The following is a 20786-nucleotide window of genomic DNA, read 5'->3' as shown; positions in this document are numbered from 1 at the left end:
ATAAAATAAATTCTTGTGACACTACATATTTGCCTTCAGTAAATATGATGGCGCTCTTTAGTTCGCGTAAGGGTAACTATGTAACATTTTATATGTTAATTGAATTTTCATATTAGATATGGTTGGGTTTTATTGATTTTTTTACAATGGGTTTAAAAACGCAATCATTTTGGGTAAGGTTAAATTACAACAACTCTGGTACCAGCAGCACTACTTTGGCCTGAGTTCACAAAATTTTGAGAAGACCAATTCCGGAACAATACATGTCTAAAAGTCATAAAAACACCAAAACATCAGGAATCCAATATATTTACTCAGAATATGAACAAGACAGTAATAGCAATTTATTCATTCTGATGTGAAAAAGAATTATTCCAGCTGTGTTTAGAGTTCTAACATTCTGAATTTTCATTTGTTTTATTGCTGTTTATTGCTTGAAGTTGATTCGTACATAACTACACTAGTATTTTTATGGACAGAAAAAAGGTTTCACTGATTTTTCTTTCTGTTTATTCATTAATATCACGTTTGAGCATAAAAATGTGTACGAAAAGTAATAACTGTGAGCAATTTTTTTTTTTCAGTCATAAGCAGGCAAGAGTCAAAAATTAAACTACAGTGCCTCTGAAGTTGAAAGGCTTCTCTTTTTAGATACAGAAAGATTATAAAGATTAAAGAACATACAGTTGAGATACGGACTCCAAAAACTACACAAATTTGACACCCAAAACATTTACACCAAATTGGTAGGAGCATATAATTTGACAGAAAAGGCCCAAGGCTATCAAACAAAAAGCACAAGAAGACAGCACAGTTGTCGGCCAAATCTGTTGATTAAATTGTGAATTGTGACTGGTTAAAGATGGGCTCTCAAAGTCACACAATGAATTTTCTGTCATTTTTGTAGTCTTACGGCTCTTACAGTTTGCATTTAAAAATGTCAACGATAATATCTTCTAATTCAGCACAAAAAGTTGTTTAAGTGCACATAAGCAAGGACTTGTAAACTGAAAGTACCTTTCACAAAAGTTATCCAAAGTTCACACTTTGGCACGTGTGTAGGTGGTGCAAACTTGGGAACCCTATTCACGAGAGGCTGTAGAAATGAACCAAAGGAGATCTGGAGCTGAATATTAGTACATATTCTTTCAAGACATTGTGGAACCTTCTGATAAAATTTCATTACATCCACAAATGGTCCAGCAGAGACTCCCGTTACACTTGAAATGGAATGAGTGGAATGAGCCAATTTTCAAACTGTCCATGTACTCCACACCCTAACAAGGACTGTACAGGTGGAGCAGAAAGTGCGCTGCAGTCACAAACAATATTCTTTATTTATTCAGAAATGTATTCCATTAGAAGTGATTTTAAGGTGGAAATCAGTTTTTAAGCACCAGACTGTGCTTCTCTCTGCGTACGTGAATTCGGAGGAATGATGGTGAGACAAGAATTGAGGTTACAGGATGATCCAGGAAGTGGGGTGGGGGGAGTGAAGGTGGAGGGGAGGGATGTATTGTAGGATCACAGTTAGATGGAAGAGTATACCAAGTAAGGCTGGGTTCAGTACTAGTTTTGAGTTGGTAACAAAAAAGTGTTTCCACTTTAGGAAGGAGAGCAGGTCTTTAACAAGCTCAGAATGACTGAATTTGTGAATGTGGCAAAAGATAAGCCCCTTTGAAATGAGGCTTTTGGAGGAGAGGTTCACTACTATGTTACAGGACTGTTTAGGTGCTGGGTTCGGTAGGATGGTGGGTGGGAGCTTGTGAGATTGTAGCATATGTAGTTCTGCAAGATGGGGTCAGGCATCTATTAACTGATGTAAAGGAGGTTTGACAGAGGTTTTTGTAGTGGTGCTGGGTTGTGGTAGTCCAATATAAGTGTACAAAGTGAATAGACTTTACAGTTTTTAAGGTGGCACTGTACATGCTGCTCTTGTTCCTGCAGTACGTGGGTTTCAAATTTGGCAATGTGATGTGGTAATTGGTACAGCAGAGTGGAAATATTTTACAGGCAGTGATGAGGTAGTGGCAAAATGTTTAGGACTCAGTTATATATTGTGTAGGGCTGAGTTGGTGAGGGCTGTGGAATGACAGAATTATAACATAGAATCACTGTGGAAAGCTGTTTGGGACCAATTCCACAAACTAAGCAGCAACACAGTAACAAGTTATGTGGGAGTGGGTTCGGTATAGGGGTAGGGAAACTTTTCTGTATTTACACAGATGGAAGGAACTAAAATCGATTGTGGAGAAAAAAAAATAGTAACAGAGCATTAAAACATATGGGAATATTCTGAAAACTGGAAAAAGACAAAACCAGATTAAGTATAGCGAAGGAAGGATAAAGCTACATGAAGCACAGTAATAAGACATCAAGATGTAAATAAGACCAATAAGAAAACTGGATGAGATTAAAATGAAGACAGGAATAGAAATAAATAATAATACAATAACAGTGTGAAATGCATGTTGGTATGTAGGTATGAGTGAAGCAGGCAGCAGTTGTAAATGGGTTGGGCATGGTCAGTATCTTGCCTTTTTGTTATGATGCACTGTAAAGCCTGTCACACAGCTGAAAAGGTAAGAAGAGACAGTGCTGCCAATGTACTACCAATTCACACGGGTCCATACTGTACCCTATAGCAAACAAAAAGTGAGATACCAACTGACCTGAATTAGGAGTTAACATAAGACTAATTTCAATTAAAATCAGTGGCTTAACAGAAAGGTTCATTTTCTTCTACCATAAAACAAAGAATGAAAATAGTCATCTACAAGCATCATGGCAGTAAAAATATTCCTCAGTATGGATGTATTTATGTGTGACATAATGTGGAATTCACAAATTCATTTAGTAACTGATTTGAAGTTTTATTTTTCCCAGAGCATTTTAATTCACTGGAGGCCACTGACGCCAATAATTTTTGGACTGGTTGCATACCAGTCTCTGCCCACCAGGTCTGTTGGGTGCTATGAAGGTCACAACTGTTGCTGTGGCAGAACACTGACATTTCCTTGAAAGTGAAGGTTTCATTCTTATTTTTGCCCTCACTAGTTTCAACACTATCTGATTTTTAACAATTAAAATCTTAATTTCAATATAAGATTAATAAAAGCCAGTTGTCATGTCATTCCCTTTTTTCATTTATTATTAATACAACAACATACCAGTCATCGTACAGAGCAATAAGTTAAGTCTTCATGAATTTCCTTCTTTTCCTTGTAGTACATTTACTAAATTTAGCATATGCTGCTCTATTTAAAAGGTTTAATTTCACATATTCGTAAGAAAAAAAATCCTTCAGCCTGTAGTGCAGAATTGCTCACTGAACAGCTAGCTAATTAATGCATCAAAACCCATTTGTGACACATCAGGAGGGTAACAAGTTGTGTACCTGGGATTCTATCTGCTTTATAGTTTGCTTCTCAGTTGGTCTTACTAGGATGATTAGGGTGTGTGCATCCTGTATGTGGATGCACGAGGAGTTGGCTGTGGTCCGCGAACAGCTTGAGGTGCTTCTGGCTACAATCGGTCAGCTTCAGACTGCTGCCTTAGGGTACAGTGGTAGTGGAGAATCTGGCGTGTTGTATGGGACACCTCAGGTGTCACTTGTTCTGCCCATGGGCTCTGCTAACCAGGCACCTCATAGTGTACATGATGCGGTGGATTCGCCCTCACCACAGGGTGAGTATAGGGAGGTAATGCATTTGCATCAATCAAGGCAGAGAGCCAATGAGGAGACCGGTCGTTTGCCCTCACCCATTCGCCCTTTAAGTAAATATGTGGCTGCTGCTTCAGTAGGATATGGGCAGGCCCACAGGAGGAGGGGTTTACTAGTTATTGGGAACTCCAAAATTAGGTGTGTTGTGGAGCCCCTTAGACAGACACTGTTCAGGGCTGGAAAGAAATGTGCATTCGGTAGTGTCTCGGTGAGCCTCATCCAAGATGTGGAGGCAGCTCTGCCTGCAGCTATCGAGCATGCAGGGTGCAGTAGTCTGCAAGTTGTGGCTCACATTGGTACCAATGATTTCTGTCGCCATACTCAGTTCATACAGGTGAACGGGGGGGGGGGGGGAGGGGGGGAAGGAGGGGGGGGGGAAGGAGGGGGAGGAGGAGGGAGAGGAGGAGGAGGAGGAAGAAGTGGTGGTGGTGAAGACTGCTAGCCTTGGTGTGGGGTGCCGGCAGAGCTCGCAATTTGCAGCATTGTTCCCAGGGGTGATTGGGTCCTTTGGTTTGGAGCCGAGTGGAGGGTCTCAACCAAAGGCTTCGTTGATTCTGTGATTGTCTTGACTGCAGATTTCTAGACTTGCATTATCTGGTGGGGATTTGTAAGACTTCCTTTGTCAGGTCAGGGGGTGGTCTACATGAAGGAAGCAGCTACTCAGGTAGCAGAGTGCTTATGAAGTGCACATGAGGTTTTTTTTGACTAGACAGTAGTTTGAAGTACTCTGAAGAACACTCCCCAGTCAATACGCAGCAAAGGATGTCAGACCACCTTAGGTCTAAAGAAACTTCGACTGTCAAAATTTTATCAGTAAACCGTCAAAGAATTCATAACAAAATTTCTTGAATTTCCTGCCCAACAGGAAAGCTCTCATGCTCAAAGTATTCTTGAGACCAACAGCTCACTGCAACCTAAAGTGGAAAGATCTGAGAGATTTAGAAAGTCAGGGAACATATGTCATAAAGACAGATTAGACTCCAAGGCAGGGGGAGTGTTCACTGCAGCTGACAAAAATATTACCTCTATTGAGGTTGAAGTGGAATGCGACAGTGAAGTTATCTGGTCCCGTGTAACAGACGGATGTTTTTAGTGGTGACCCGATTCCACTGTGACAGTTCTTAAAACTTCAAAGAAAGACCACAGTCAGTTGCGCATAAATTCCCAGACCATGCAATACTAGTTGGAGGTGACTTTCACCTATTGAGTATAGACTGGTATATCTATGGATTCATTGCTGAGGATACTGACAGACAGATGGCCAAAATAATTTTGAAAACATTCTCTGAAAACTCTTTTGAGCAGTTAGCTTGGCAACCCATACGCAATGGAAATATCTTAGATCTTGTAGCTACAAACATGCCAGATCTTACTGACAATATCAGTATCGAAATGGGGATTAGCAATCATAACTAGCAATTAACCATAGTTATGAAAGATATTACATCAAGTAAGAAGGCTAGGAGAGTGTTTCTTGTAGATAAGAGTAGATAAGCAGTTGTTAGCATCTCACTTTGCCAGTGAATTAACGTCACTTAGTTCCAGTAAGATGCAAGTAGAGGAGTTACAGGTAAAGTTTAAACAGATTGTAAATCATGGTCTGGAGAGTTATGCACCTTGTAAGTGGATAAAGGATGGAAAAGCCTCTCCATGGTTTAATAATGAAATTTGGAAGATGCTGTGGAAGCAGAGGTTATTGCACCCTCAGTTCGAAAGAGACCGCAAAAATGACAACAACAAAAGGTTAATAGAGATTCGTATGTTTGCGAAAAGATCTATGCGCAAAGCATACAACAACTACCACCGTGATACCTTAGCAAAAGATCTTACAGAGAACCTGAGAAAATTCTGGTCGTATGTAAAATCCCTAAGTGCGTCTTAGGCTTCTGCTCAGTCCCTTGTTGAACAGTCAGGTGTGGCAGTTGAAGACAGCAAAATGAAAGCTGAAGTTTTAAATTTCATATCCAAGAAATCATTCACGCAGCAAAATCATACAAATATACAGTCATATGACCATCGGACAGGCTCCTGGCACAGAGAAATAACTGAAAGATTTAAAAGTAAATAAGGCACTAGGTCCGGATGTACCCCCAATTTGGTTTTACAAAGAATACTCCACAGCATTATCCCTTATTTAGCTTGCATTTATTGCGAATCTCTCGTCCAGCACAAAGTCCCAAGTGGCAGAAGGGTAAAGGAACACGCCTGCAAAATTACAGACGAATATCAGTAACTTCAGTTTGCTGCAGAATCCTTGAACATATTCCCAGTCTGAATATAATAAATTTTCTTGAAACTGAGAAGATAATGTCCACAAATCAGATTGAGAGAGCATTGCTCGTGTGAAACTCAGATCAACCTTTTCTCACATGATATACTGTGAACTACATATGAAGGGCAACAGGCAGAGTCCATAGATTTCTAGAACACATTTGACACGGTGCCCCACTGCAGGCTCTGAATGAAGGTGCAAGCATATGGAATAAGTTGACAGATATGGGAATCGCTCGAAGACTTCTTAAGTAATAGAACCCAGTATCAGGGACAATGGTATCATCAGGAGTGCTCCAGGTACATGTGATAAGATCACTGTTGTTCTCTATATACAGATAAATGATTTAGAGGACAGGATGGGCAGAAATCTGGGGTTGTTTGCTGATGATGCTGTGGTGCATGGTGCTGTACTAATTGAAAGTTATCAACTGAAAACTTCACTATTATACGAGATAGGAAATTTAGAATGAGCTGAGCGGAATAATCTGAAGCAGTGACACCACTCACCGGAAAGCACTCATTCCATTATCTGTGAGAAGATATTTTGATTCACTGGAAAATAATTCAATTAAAATATATACGTACTTAAAGTTTGGAACCAGGCACATTATTATCTTTTGTGTCATAATATCTGTTTACTTCTGAAGTTCACCTGTGTATTATCATACACATTATTTTTGTGGAGTGAATGGCATCCTTTATTAATATGTAAAGTAAGTAATTAAAAACTTAATAAAATTAACATAAGGCATTATACATTTAAATATGACTGTCAAACTTTTAGCTGGGGTGTTCCTAACATGGATGAATAAAGTGGTTGCATGCATTTTTCTAATGTAATAATCCACAACATATTTCATAAACCCAATTTTGGTCTGAGTGACCATCCAAAGTAGTAAAACTTAACCTAGTCATTTTCAAATAATTACAAGATTCCGAAAGCAGCAAAAATCCATACACCACCCTTTATAAGACCAATCCTATCCAAAGTAGTCAGTCAGTGGCAATCTCTCACATGATTAACCTATCTGCATTCATATTATCAAAAGTCAGTCCACCTAACATCTTCATTAACATCTTTCTTTTCTTTTTCTACAGTCTTTGCAGTGACATGCATTATCTTTAACTTTTTGGAAACATTCAGTAGGCAGCATATGGGTTGTGTAATTGTGTCAACATTATGAAAGACAGTGTACATGGGTTACATTCCTGGAAACTGGATGTATCAAACTGTAAGCACCAGGAATACTGTGGTTATGTTAATATGTCACTCTTCATCTGATGAAATGCTCTGTGTTTACATCAAAACTGTCACACTACCGTTTCGGACTGTGGGTTATTTTTACCAGTAATAAACATTTATCAAAGATCTGAGAGTGGTCATCAATTTGACTTCAAGGAATAAATACTCAAAATCAATTATAGTATTTATTTTGGCATACATTACAGGACAACTTTCCACAGAATTGGTGTTCACTAATAGTGCGATCTTCTGTCAATGAGAGAGCAAATGCAGAATACAAAGTTGCAGCTAAGCAATGTCCACGGATGGTTGTCACAGCAACTGGAAACTGTGTCACAAACAAAATTTAGTTTCTGTGTCATTATCAAAAAATAGGAAATGAAAGTCTCTAGCCATTTGTGAGTAGATGGCTTCAAGCAATTCTTTTTGTGCTACACAGTTCTGTTTCTTTTCTTTCTAATCAGATTTTTTCAAGATTCTAAATAATACATGATCACAATAATATCTTTGTAGTATTTGCTTTCAATTCAGCACATTAAGGTCATAAATGCATTTTTCTTTATAGTAGCATACACACAGTGAGCAATATGTGGAAATGTAACATAAGAATGATAAGGACAGGACATGAACAACTGACTTTTGCCTTTGTTGATCTATATTGTTAACTGTTCACAAACTGGGCTATGAGTTGTTGCTTCAGATCATGATATGTGTTTGTATTACATCTGAACATTCTATCATATAATTATCATTAATTATTTTGATAAAAACTTTAATTTTTTTATCACTTACCTGCAGCAGTAAAGGTTCACTATTCACTGTCAACATTTTTAGTTGTTGGTATTAATGTACGGGGACTATAAACAGAAAGCAGGAATGACGTGACAGCTAGCTTATATTCATCTTACATTTAAAATAACATTTTAATTGTTATGTCTACCACAGTTTTGAAACTAGAAGAGGTGACAAAAAGAATGAAATCTTCACCTCTCAAGAAAACGATCAGTGTTACGCCCACCAAACAGTAGTCACTTTCCTGGCACCTGGCAGGGCCAATGGGTGAACTCTGTCACACAGCCGGTACGAGAATGGTTGGCCTCAGTGGCATCTAGTACTTCGTAATAAAGGGTGTAAAACAGGATCACACTAGTCCAGCCCATCAACACAGAAACGCTGTTATTACTAGACCAAATGGTTAGTGGTTTTTGTTTTACTTAAATGTTTGACAGTTGGAAACAATAGGAAAAATTATATGGATCTTAGTGCAGCTAGAAAGACTACCTTAATACACAACTTATTTCTCATATAGACATAAAATCATGTTAATACTGAGAAACAAATATGCTTTCAGTTTTTGTCTTATCCCTGTCTGGAGATGCAATTTTCAGCTCCTTAGTGACTCACTGAACATCCCTCAGAAAAGTCTAATACATTCGAACTGTGGCATCTCAACTCTTGTTTGTATTATCTCCATTCACTAATACTACTTTGACACGCGTGTAGAAATGCAAGTGTCAGTTGTGAAAAGCTTAAAATGCTGTAGGAGGGACAAATAAAATTGCAGATCAGTTACTAAATCCATTTACAACTCCACATCATGTCATACAAAAATGTGCACATCAGGAGCAATGTTTTTACTGGCTGTGATTCTTGTGAATTGCTCTTTTCCTTCCTTGTTTTATGGTGTAGACATATAGTTGTAAACATATAGTACGTCTCTCCTTTCCTGTTATGCTGTGTGACACTTTACAGTTCAGCATATCAAAAGGCAAGGGATCTTGCAACTTATGCCACTGAATATGTGAGACTATATGTGTGGTGCAGGCAGGAGCAGGAAAATACAATGATGGTGAAGAGAAGTGGTGAGATTAGTTTGAAGATCCAGAAATAAACATATCAGTCTTAGCATGCGGAGATGATAGTTGCTTTTGTGGTGCGTGTGTGTGTGTGTGTGTGTGTGTGTGTGTGTGTGTGTGTGTGTGTGTGCGTGTGTGTGGGAGGGGGGGGGGGGGGCGGGGTGCACGCGCGCTCGTGCGCAGTCACATATCTCTTTTGTGTATCCGGAGGTGGACTCTCTCAAAAAATTTAATTTAGTTTTACATAAACGTCAATCAAAAATAAATATAAAATTAGACTTTATTACAAATCATATAACACTGTTCACTGATTACATAAACATTGTATTGGATTTCTCAAATTTAAAGAACTTTTCTATGAATTATATAACATAGAATGCATTATTAATCATGTAAAAACAAAACCAGGAAGACATAACTTGAACAAATCAGACTACATTCCAAATTTTTCTGCCTTAAAAATTAAGTAAGACAATAATACAATTATTACACAAAATTTTCTTCTTCTTACTTTCAAATAACATGTTATTATCTCTTAGGAATCTTTATTACTTCCAAGCAAGTTAAAAGATTTCAGTGCTAGTTCTATTTCACACACTTCTGTACTACAGAAAAATTCATCAGATCATAATGTGGGTCACATTTTCTTCTTATATTATGGTTGAGGTACATTTGATTGTGAGAAAGTTATGATTGGAGAGAGAGAATGTTTGGTTGTGGTCAGTGTCCCCACTTTCTTAAAAAGGGTAAGACAGGAGATTTCTCGGGTGACGAGACACATGTAACTCTTTAATAATCTCATTTTGGGTGTAGACATTTTTCATTGCCCATTAACTGCCTTAGAAAACATTCACAAATCCACAAGTAAATGAAAATATTTCATTCATATTAGGAATTATTCTGATGGCAAGTGTTTCAGAGCACATACTTTTAATTTTCTAAATTAGGAGCATGTGCAACTCCCAATTTTGCTACAATCAACACAACACATCACTATTATCCACCTATACTATACAGCTTTATAATGGCATCCCCTTGGGGATAATATTCTGGAGGAGAAATTCTTTCCCTTTTGGGTTTCTCAGTTGGTGAATACTGAGGAGGAGGTCACCAGAAAAACATTTCAATTTTGTAATGGAGGGAAGTTGGAGGGGAGGGGGCAGGGGTAACATTATAAAGGAAGAACAATTTTTGACAACAGCATGCAGAGCCAAATGGATGTAGATTGCAGCAGTTATACGAAAACAAAAAGATCTGTACAGAAAAGACAAACAAGAAGAGGTGCACCAAATAAGTCTTGGCCTTCAAAGTAACCACTGTTAGCTACAACACACTTCTGACATCAGTTGTAGAGCTGTTGGAAACTGTCAACAAATTTTCTTGTGCAATCGCTCAAAGCACTGTGGTCACACACCGTTGCATATCTGTGGCATAGCAGGTGATGAGGCCTGGTGCTACCAATAAGATCCTGAGACCGAGTGACAGTCCGTGGCACAATGTTTGTTGTCTTCCCCACCTCCCAAAAAGAGTCTTCCGTCAAAATCCAAGATTAAAGGATGTCGATTGCTTTTTTCAAAAGCAAAGTCTTAATCTATCATGAATTTCTATCTGAGGGAGGTGAGGGAAATGTCTGTCGTTCAGTCTCTGGATCGTACTGGTAGCACCCGGTCTCACCTCCTGTAATGATGCGATAAATCCAACAACGAATGAACATGTTACTTAAAACTATTCCACAAGAAGTGTTTATGAACAGTTTTCAATAGCTTTACAATTAGTGTCACAAATGTGTTGTAGCTAATGGTGATTACTTTGTAACTCTCATTTTCTTTATATTCTGAGACCATTCATCGAACTTTTTGGATGTACCTTGTATATTTCGGAGTATAATAGCACACTGTAATGCATAATGGTGATAGGTTTTCATTATCATGTTCTTGTGTTTAAAAAGATGGTTTATGCCACCTTACCTTATGTAAACTGCCTTTCAAAAGAGCTGCCCTGTCTTTCATTTTCTTGTACTTCTCAACAAATCCTTCAATCTGCCACTAGAACAAAACAAGAAAGAAAATTGTTGTGAACAAAACCACAGGAATTTGCCCAAGTATTCTATCTATAGTAAAATTAACTTGAGGAAGCTGCTTGGTCCAAAACTACTTGTAACCACCTGTCAAAAGCCCAAATAGCCATCTTTCACAGTGAGGACATGCATGGAGAGTGTCAGTGAGGTTCGAGAAGGTACCAACAGGGATGTGGACCCACTCCAGATCCACTATCGTGGCCAAGTGTGCTATGTTTCACAGCCGAGGGCCAAAGATTCGTGGCAAAAACACTATCAAAGTAGCTGGCGAAGAGTTCTCGGGCTTCCAGCCGGGTGGCGGTGTCTTCAAACAGCGACGTTTCGACGAGTGACACTTCGCCAGAAGATGATGAGTATGTCACTCGTCGAAACGTCGCTGTTTGAAGACACCGCCAGCCGGCTGGAAGCCCGAGAACTCTTCGCCAGCTGTATACGCCGGGAAAGCATACACTCACATTTACTATCAAAGTAGTCACCACATATTCTCAACCGGGTTTTGAATTCAGCCTTAGGGTAGAGGAGGGGGCAGGGAGGGGGTAGGGGGAGGCAGGGGAGCATGAGCACAGTGAACTCCCTCTGGTGCTCGTGGTACCACACACTTACACTACGAAGTGTGTGACATACTCCATTGTTCTGCTGGTAGACGCTATCTTGCCAAGGGAAGATAAATTGCACGTATGAGTGGATGTGGTCCCCAAGGATTGATGCTTACTTGTGTTGAACGACTGTGCCTTCCAGAATGTGAAATCACCCAGGGGAGACCACAAAAATATTCGCAACACCATAAACCCCTTCCACCGGCCTGAACCCTTCAACAATTGTTGCAGTGCCATACATGCCAAAAGCCGTCTGTCTGATGGAGCATAAAACACGATTCATTTGAAAAGGCCATCTTTTGCCACTCAGTGGCATGCAAATTCCTGCCTTTCTCGATGATGGACAGCAGCCAGAATACGTGCATGAACCACACCATTGTTGCAGAGGCCCATATGCATCAACATTTGTTGAACGGTCATTGAGGAGACACGGTTGGTAGCCCCTTGGTTCATCTGGCCGGTCAGTTGCTCAACAGTTGCATATTCATTCACCCACACATATCTTTGCACCACAGTTGCCTGCATGACGGTTTTGGATGGCACTAATTCGCCATGCACAGTATACTTTCACCATGGTGGCATGTAAACAGTTTACAATCTTAGCCTTTTTGGAAATGCTTCTACACTTGGCCCAAAAACCAATGATGTCCGATAAATAGCTCTGTTTCAGCATTATGATAACATCTGCACTCTTTTCTGCATCACCCTTCGACCCACTTTATATATACTCCAATGCTAATGCTGACATCTGCCGTCTGTGAGCGGTTACTGCATGTTGATGTAAAACATAGGAAGCGCTCACATTAATGTGACTGAACTGTGTATAAAATTACAAAGAGACAGATGGGGTGGGCAGTACTTACCTTTAGAAGGTGGAATTTCAAGTACTGCTGATGGACACTTGTAAGTATACGGGGTGAAAAAAAAAAAAATCGAATTCATTAGTTTCCTGATGTCTGAGGGACCTCTTCCAATCATCCCCAAGCTATTAATCTTTCCTCCTTGGGGAACAAACAAAGTTATGAGATATCTCCCTTCCTCATTCACCCTCATTTTGTGTGTGACAATCAGCAGCACTGGCAATTTCACCTCCTAAATATAAGTAGTGGTCGGCCATAGTGTATCACTGGAATTATATATTTTTCTGCTAGCAAAAATTACACCCCATACAGAATTGCAGTCATATAACATTAGATATAATTTTTATTTATCAAGCAGCTGTAGATACAGGCATACACAGTGAAGTATAACAGCGCCATTTTTCAGGTTCTTTCCAATGAAGAAAGTACAGAAGTAGGAATAGTAACTGAAATTAAATGGAAAGAATGAAAGGAAAAACAAGTGCTCTTACTGAGTTGTTCACCTCCTCCTTGCTCCAGGAACTCTTGAGAACTTTTTCTATTTAATCTCAGTATGCATTGTTTCATCCAACCTCTCTTCTCTTTTCAAATAAGGAAAATCCAGGATGGAATATAACAATATTATGGAAATAAAAGTCACCACTCGCCGTATGGTAGAGATGCTGAGTCACAGATAGGCACAACAGAAAGACTGTCACAAATAAGAAGCTTCCGGCCAGTAAGGCCTTACTGGCCAAACCTTCTTGTTTGTGACAGGCTTTTAGTTGTGCCTATCTATGACTGAGCATCTCTGCTTTGTAGTGAGTGGTAACTTTCCTTTTCATAATATTGCTACTTTCTTCTCTTTTGGCAGATTAATATAACTCCAGTTTCAAAAAAAAATTATGTTTTCCTTGACTAGGTTTTCCTCGTCTGTGTTAATGTCTTCCTTGATGCTTGGTAAGCAGTTTCTATCAATATTTGATATAACACTTATATGTTTGCCAACATAGGAGATTTCAAAATACAGGGTGTACATAAAGTCTAGGAACAGTTTCAATTATTTATTGCACAGAAACCAAACACTGTACAGATATCACACATATGTCATTTCGAAGAGAAACACTGAAAGTTTTTTTTTCCCCTATGTTTAGAACCAAGTACGGTAAGAAGCCAACAACAAGAAAGGCCATGTACCACCGGCACAACAAATTCGTTATGACAGGTAACTTGTGCCTGATGACGAGAAGCGGACATCCTAGTGTGAATGCAGTGAATGTGGAGCACTTACAAGAGATATTCATAAGGAATCCTAGGAAATCAGCGCATCGTGCACCCTGTGAACTGGAAATGACTCCAATGACAGTGTGGAAAGTCCTGCTACAGAAGCTGTCTATGAAACCATTAAAATTGGAGCTAGTGCAGAACCTCAATGGCAACGACAAAGACAAGAATTCTGAGATTTATTCACATTGTAACAAGTGAATGGGGTGGGTATGGCATTGTTGAACACTTCATTTTTAGCAACCAAGTAACTTTTCACAGTAATGTGAAAGTGAACAGGCACAACTGTCGAATCTACGGTATGAAGCATCCACACAAATGCACTGAATTTGAGTGTATTCCACAAACACAGGTGCCAATGCTAAGGAAAAGGTAATGTGGGTTAGAGGGCAGAAGGAAGAAGTAGTAAACCAGTTCATTCAGAAACTCGGATATATTAAGTGGGACTGTATATATAACTGTCAAGTGGGAATAAATAAAACTGAAACTGCTTTTAAGAGCTTCATTAAAAATTATTTAGATTTGTGGTATTCTTGTTCTCCTCTTATAAAAATCAATCTTAAAAGCCAACCTATAAAGAAAAACATTAAGTGGTACACAGATAAACTTACCAATATGAGGTAAAATATGTTATCATTGTACCACTTGTATAAAAATTCTCATAAAGATGGAACGGAGCAGAAAGAGGATTTGTACAAAGCATATCTTGAATGTAAGAGAACCTATAGAACTAAGCTTAGAATGGAAAAAAGAACACCATACAAAAGATACATTGAAGGGGCTCCTAATAAGTGCAAAGCTGCATGGAATGCTGTTGCACAAGAGCATTGCAGGAATGATGAACATCGCATAGCTCTTGACCCGGATAAAGTTAATCATGTTTTCATGGACTCTGTAAGTTATATTAGGAACAAAATTGAAACAACAACCACCAATGCAAGTCATCTACTTAAGCAACAACAACCTGCAAACAATACATTTACATGGAGGACAATCGCACCCACTGAGATTACAAAGGTAGTGGCAAAGTTCTCAAACTCCAAGAGCATGGACTGCTCTTGGTTGTCCAATTACATGATTAAAAAAACAGTGCATATAATTAGTGAACCATTGGCCTTTCTGTTTAATAGGTGTCGAAAGTTTGGAGTCCATCCTACAACTCTAAAAATATCGAAAGTTATCCCAGTGTATAAAAAAGGGGACAAAAATGATCTCAAAAATTACCGACCAGTTTCAATAGTTCCCATTTTCTTGAAAATACTTGAATCTCTTATTTATAACCAACTGAACCACTACTTTGAGTCACATAACTTACTCTCTAATAGTCAATTTGGCTTCCGCAAGGGAAAAAATACCACCACTGCTGTTCTTTCAATTGTGAATGAAGTAATAACAACCTTTGAGAATAAAAATAAAGCCTCACTTCTTTTATGTGATTTAAGTAAGGCATTAGACTGGATTTCTCATGATATCTTAAGTGCTAAACTCAAATTCTATGGCATACAAGATTCTGCATTGGCAGTAATTGAATCATACCTAAAAATTGGAAGCAGTTTGCCTATGTCAGAAACAGAGACTCACAGTTGCTAGAAGTTAAGACAGGAGCCCCACAAGGTTCTGTCCTTAAGCCCTTCTTTTTTATAACTGCAGTCAATGATTTACCTCATTGTATCCTCACTTTTGTTATTTGGTTATGCTGACGCCACAACTTTGCTTGCTCGGCATGAGAACATATCAGTTCTGCAAGATATGATGCAAGATGACATGGAAGCAGCACTAAATTGGTTCTCACCAAATACACTGCTTTGCAATCCTTATAAAAACCAACAGATTACACAGGGATTGTCAAAAGAGGTATAGGTGAAAGCAGTTAAAATTCTAGGAATTCATGTAGACTAAGTTAATGTGGGAAACACACATCAACCATACCTGCACAAAATTGTCTCGAGTTACGTATTTAATGTGAAACAGAGGAGCCTGGTCACAAAAGAATATTTAAGAGTTATTTATTTTGGACTCTTTCAGTCACAGTATAATGAATTCTACTCTGCTTTTGTAAATGATGAAAGTCTATGTGAATGCAGCTTGCCGCTAACTTGGTGTAATGTTTTGTCTGTACGGAAGTGTATCTGTCGCCTTTATCGCTCTTTCCCTCTCACACATAAATCGGTACAATAAAGTCAGGGCTTCGTGTTTTCTAGTTAGGCTGATCCGTGAAAAGACAGAGAAACAATTATGCTAATGGAGGATTCTCTCACTCTCTCTCTCTCTCTCTCTCTCTCTCTCTCTCTCTCTCTCTCTCTCTCTGTCCTTTATCTGTGTACAGTTTAAATATATTATTTACGTGAAATCAGCCTAGTAGAATCTCTGGTGGAGCCCTTCGTCTTAATATTCAGTGGCTGGCTTGCTAGAAAAGATCTTTACATTTGTTATTATTATTAAGCCCTGCATTCAGTTGGGAAAATCGATCGTTTGAACAATTCGTTCAGTTTACGACAGATCTAAAATTTCAGATGTGGGCGAAGCCTTTTTGGACGATTTCAAAAAACTCAGAGATTGCAGGCTCTCTTCGTCACAGCTGAAACTTCCCAATTAATTACAAGGCCCAGACAATCATCAATGGTTCAGACAGAGAACTCATTCGTCATTCACTCTAGAATAAAATGGTCACAAACCTTATTTCTGAGGAAAATTGTATATTGAATCCATTTCCGTACATGTTCCGTTTTCTGTTGGTTCCAAGTCTCATGTAATTTTCTTTTACAGGTTTTTCTTTCTCTTTATCTATCACGCTAGCGGCACAAACTTTCCTAGCTTGCTTTAGCGCGAAGAAGAGTAAATAAATCTCCTTTAGCAATCCGACAATCTTCCAACCGATACTTCCGAAGCTGTTCCTCTCTCTCTCTATAATAACCATGGAGCATACATATCTGTACCTCTGTTGTTCCAAAGAATAAACGTACTAGAAAAATACCTTGGCGTTGACGAGCTGTCGGCGCATATATTACTAGAAAATCTGATCAGATACTTTTCAAACGTAAATACATGTGGATGATTTGGTTGACCATTATTAATTATTGCGTGGTAGAGGGTAATTTTCCGTGGGGAGATTACAATGCCCCTCGCAGCGAGCGAAGTTTGTGAGCTCAATTTTGATTCACCGAACACACTTCGCGAGCTATCTATTAGCGTGGATAACCCGGAAGTGATGATTGTCAGTCCTCCGACTGAAGAAGAAATGAAGAGACCGGTACCGCGGCTGTATTGCTTTTACGTGCATCTAGGTGATATATTTGCTGTGCACAACCAAGGAAGATGATCTTTCATGAACTGATGTCAGGGTCTACCCATTCGGGAACTTTCTTAAGCAGGGAAACCTTGGAAAACCTCTTAAGCCTAGACCCCCAGCCTACAGTACATAGAAGATAGGAAAGCCTATAGAAGAAAAAAAAAATATAATTTTGAAATATATCTCTAAAGGAAAGACAGGGATCAATTTGTATCACGATTTGGAGAAGAGTGGTTTGTGCCTCTAGCAAAAAAAACGTTTTACAATCAATAACGTGAATTCTCGTTTTACAATCTTGCTCCTGGTACAATATCTTGCGGTGCTAAACTCCCCCGGGTCTTGCATGTCCCCGACGTCCACATTTGTAGTCGGTCTTCTACGCGGCCCCCTCTGTAGTTGATCTTCTACGCGGCCCACAATGGGAAGAGTAGAAGGAACAGGGATACTCGAATTCACATGCAACATTCATTCCAAAAGAATTAGCAATGACCAAAAGGAAAACTCTTCCTGTAAGAGAATTAATTAGGTTGCACCGTCCAAGATTCTCCTTTTTGAAAGCAAAATCCTTATGGCTTCATGGATCCTTTTTGTTACGACGTACTTCAAGGAATTCAACCATTAACTAATGATGTTGCCAAAAGCATCATCCGATTTACTCCCTTTTGAATACTCCTTTTGACTTTGCCTCCCCACTTGTGCTTATAAGTCCAAAAGTTCTAACACATTTTCTATCACTGATTTGTTCTTCGTAATTTAAAGGATTCATGTAACTTACTATAGATTTTGGATTCAAATCAACGAATAATGGAAAGTGTAGTTCATTTTATACCAAGACATCATCCATATTTCCTTGACAAGTCATATAATTTAGCTATACTCAAAACTTTTTATTCTAAATACATATATTTCTTCGCTTGAGTGCTGAAATGTAAAAGTTATTAGCATTGAGGAATGCGGATTCGCTTCTTTCAATTACTCTCTGATTCATACGGTGTTCATCCATGCTCATATATGGAAATGGATTTTTCACACAAAATTCCCAAACGAACACGAACCATTAAATTACTACTGAATCTATGAATATTACTTTCTTTAATCATTCATTAATAAACTAAAAACTCTTAACTTCTAATTATAACACCTATTCCTTTTAGAGTTCAACATGAATCAGTTTATCCTCGCGTTTGGTGCGAGTCCCTTACAAAGCATATCTGTGTCGTCTATATCGATTTTAATTCTCGCGCCGACGTCAACTGTTTTGCGCGGGAAATTATCTTTGCGGCGTTAACCGTTACTCACGATTCACTACCACAACACATCCCTTCACACGTTTACACATGTAAGCGTTCACATGAGATTGTATATGAATATTCACTCGGAACCTCTTTTGATTATTCCGCATCATTTGCGGGAAACATTTCATTCTTCTTGAAGGTCAGTTAGATCCTTAATCATTCTTGATGGCATTAGCAATGCTAAAGTTCTATGTTCACCCAAACCACAGGTGAAGCCTATCTCCACTATCTTCTTTACAACACTCGATAATAATAGTTAGTCACTATTTCTATACTCTATGTCACTGATTAACTATTTCAATTTAAAGGTTTCTATCACTACACACACAGTTTATTGTTATGTTTTTTACGAGCATTCATTTCTGTCACTCGGAACACCATTCCTCCCTATCTTCTAATCTTCATTATACTTTTTTAAGTCGTTATGAGAAAATAACCCTTTTATTTTGTTCGATCCCGGGTATGCTAACAGATAAGCCCCCGGATTCAGAATTTGTAGGATAATGTATGGTCCAGTATATAGTAACTCCCATTTCTTTATACTTTTCTTTATTACGGATGATTTGGTATGTCGTTTAACTAGTACCTTCTCTCCGACATGGTATGTCTGTACCCTTTTGATTAATTTGTCATATCGTTGTTTTCTTTGATCAGCCTTTTTCGTCATATTTATGATAGCTTGTCTTATTTTTTCTTCCCAAGGCATCTCAGTTTCCTGAGTTTTGGGGATATGGTCAGTCCAGAAGTTTTCCTCTTTTGCTCCGAGCATCAATTCACAAGGTGTATATCCAGTTGAGGAGTGGGGCATGTTATTGTATATCTGCTCAAACTCTTCCACATAATTTGCCCACGCAGTTTGCTTATTATGGCAATACGTCCTCATAAATCGATTGAATTCTCTAAAAATCCTCTCAACCAAATTGCCTTGTGGGTGGTAAAATGATGTTAGTATATGTTTCACACCGACTTGAGACAAAGTCTGCTTCCATCGGAGTCCCGTGAATATATTTAGCATTGTCTGTTACGATCGCCCTAGGTGTACCAACATGTGGAAGATAATCCCTTATCAATCTTAATACAATTACTTTGGCTGTAGCCGCCTTTATCGGGTATAGTTTTACGTATTTCGTACACACATCGAGAAATGCCAACACATATTTAACACCACCTCTTGAAGTAGGTAACGGTCCACACAGATCGCATGAAATTAATTCTTTTGGTTCTTGTACTAATATTGAGCATAATGGGTGCTTAGTCCCTTTTGAATCCGGCTTTGTTTTTTGACATATTATGCATCTCTTTAAGACCTCATGCACTCTGCGCTTTATGTTGGGAAAATAACAGTACCCACTTATTTTGTCTGCACATTTTGTTGCACCAAAATGTCCCCAGGTTAAATGAGTGAACCATACAAGTTTCTCTATTTGTGCCTCAGGTATACAAACACACCAACGGACTTTGTTTGGCCTTCAACAGCGGAAAAATAATACGCCATTTACCAGCTTGTAATAGTTTGCCATCTGATCCGAAGGTTGCTGTTGTAACCTTTGAATGACACTTCCCCATTGAGCATCCTTTTTCTGTAACTGGGCCATATGCACACACAAATTGACGTAGTACGTCTTAAATGGATTTTCCTGCAGCAGCAATACAGGGAATTCTGAGGAATTATTTACTTCAATCTCTTTTGTTAAACCCTGCGGTGACCTTGATAGAGCGTAAGCAATCATGTTTTGCTGCCCTGAGACATGTACGATCTTAAACTGGTATTGTTGCAGAGCGAGCGTCCATCTAGCCAGCCTGCGGTGTAACAGTTTACACGTTTGTAAAAACGTTAATGATTGGTGATCGCAATATACGATAGTCTTCGACCCATATAAATAATAATGAAATTTTTTAAATCCCCAGACGACCGCAAGAGCCTCTAATTCTGTCGTCGTGTACGTTCGTTCACAGTTGGACAAAACACGACTAGCAAACGCAATAGGACAAAAGGTAAGCTGTCCATTTATCTTGCGTACTTGGAAAAGGCACACTCCAAGACCCACATTTGACGAATCTGTTGACAAGTAGAATTCCTCTTGCATGTCCGGATGGTACAAAAGTGGTGCATTTACTAATTGCTTCTTTATCTCTTCAAATGCTTCTTGACACTCTAATGTCCAGAGCCAGGGCACATCCTTCTTCAGCAAACTATTTAGAGCTGCTGCATTCATGGCCTGATTCGTTATAAATCTTCTAAAAAATGAGGCAAGACCCATAAACCCTTTTAATTGCCTCCTATTTCTCGGTGTTAGAAACTTACTAAT

The 20786-nt window shown here is 38.8% G+C and overlaps 1 protein-coding gene across 1 annotated transcript in view; it reads right to left on the bottom strand.

Moving 5' to 3' along the window:
- The window catches only part of LOC124719849, a 259540-nt gene extending 248419 nt beyond the window's left edge, over positions 1-11121 (bottom strand). The window contains exon 1 of the mRNA XM_047245034.1: positions 11065-11121. The gene's annotated coding sequence lies outside the window, so the exon portion shown is untranslated. The remainder of the gene's footprint in view (positions 1-11064) is intronic.
- Positions 11122-20786: the final 9665 nt, after the last annotated feature.

The sequence above is a fragment of the Schistocerca piceifrons genome, chromosome 11 (genome assembly GCF_021461385.2).
Source record: "Schistocerca piceifrons isolate TAMUIC-IGC-003096 chromosome 11, iqSchPice1.1, whole genome shotgun sequence".
In the NCBI taxonomy this organism is placed as follows: Eukaryota; Metazoa; Arthropoda; class Insecta; order Orthoptera; family Acrididae; genus Schistocerca; species Schistocerca piceifrons.
Note: the sequence above shows the minus strand (reverse complement) of the source record. Positions and strands in the feature narration are given on the sequence as shown.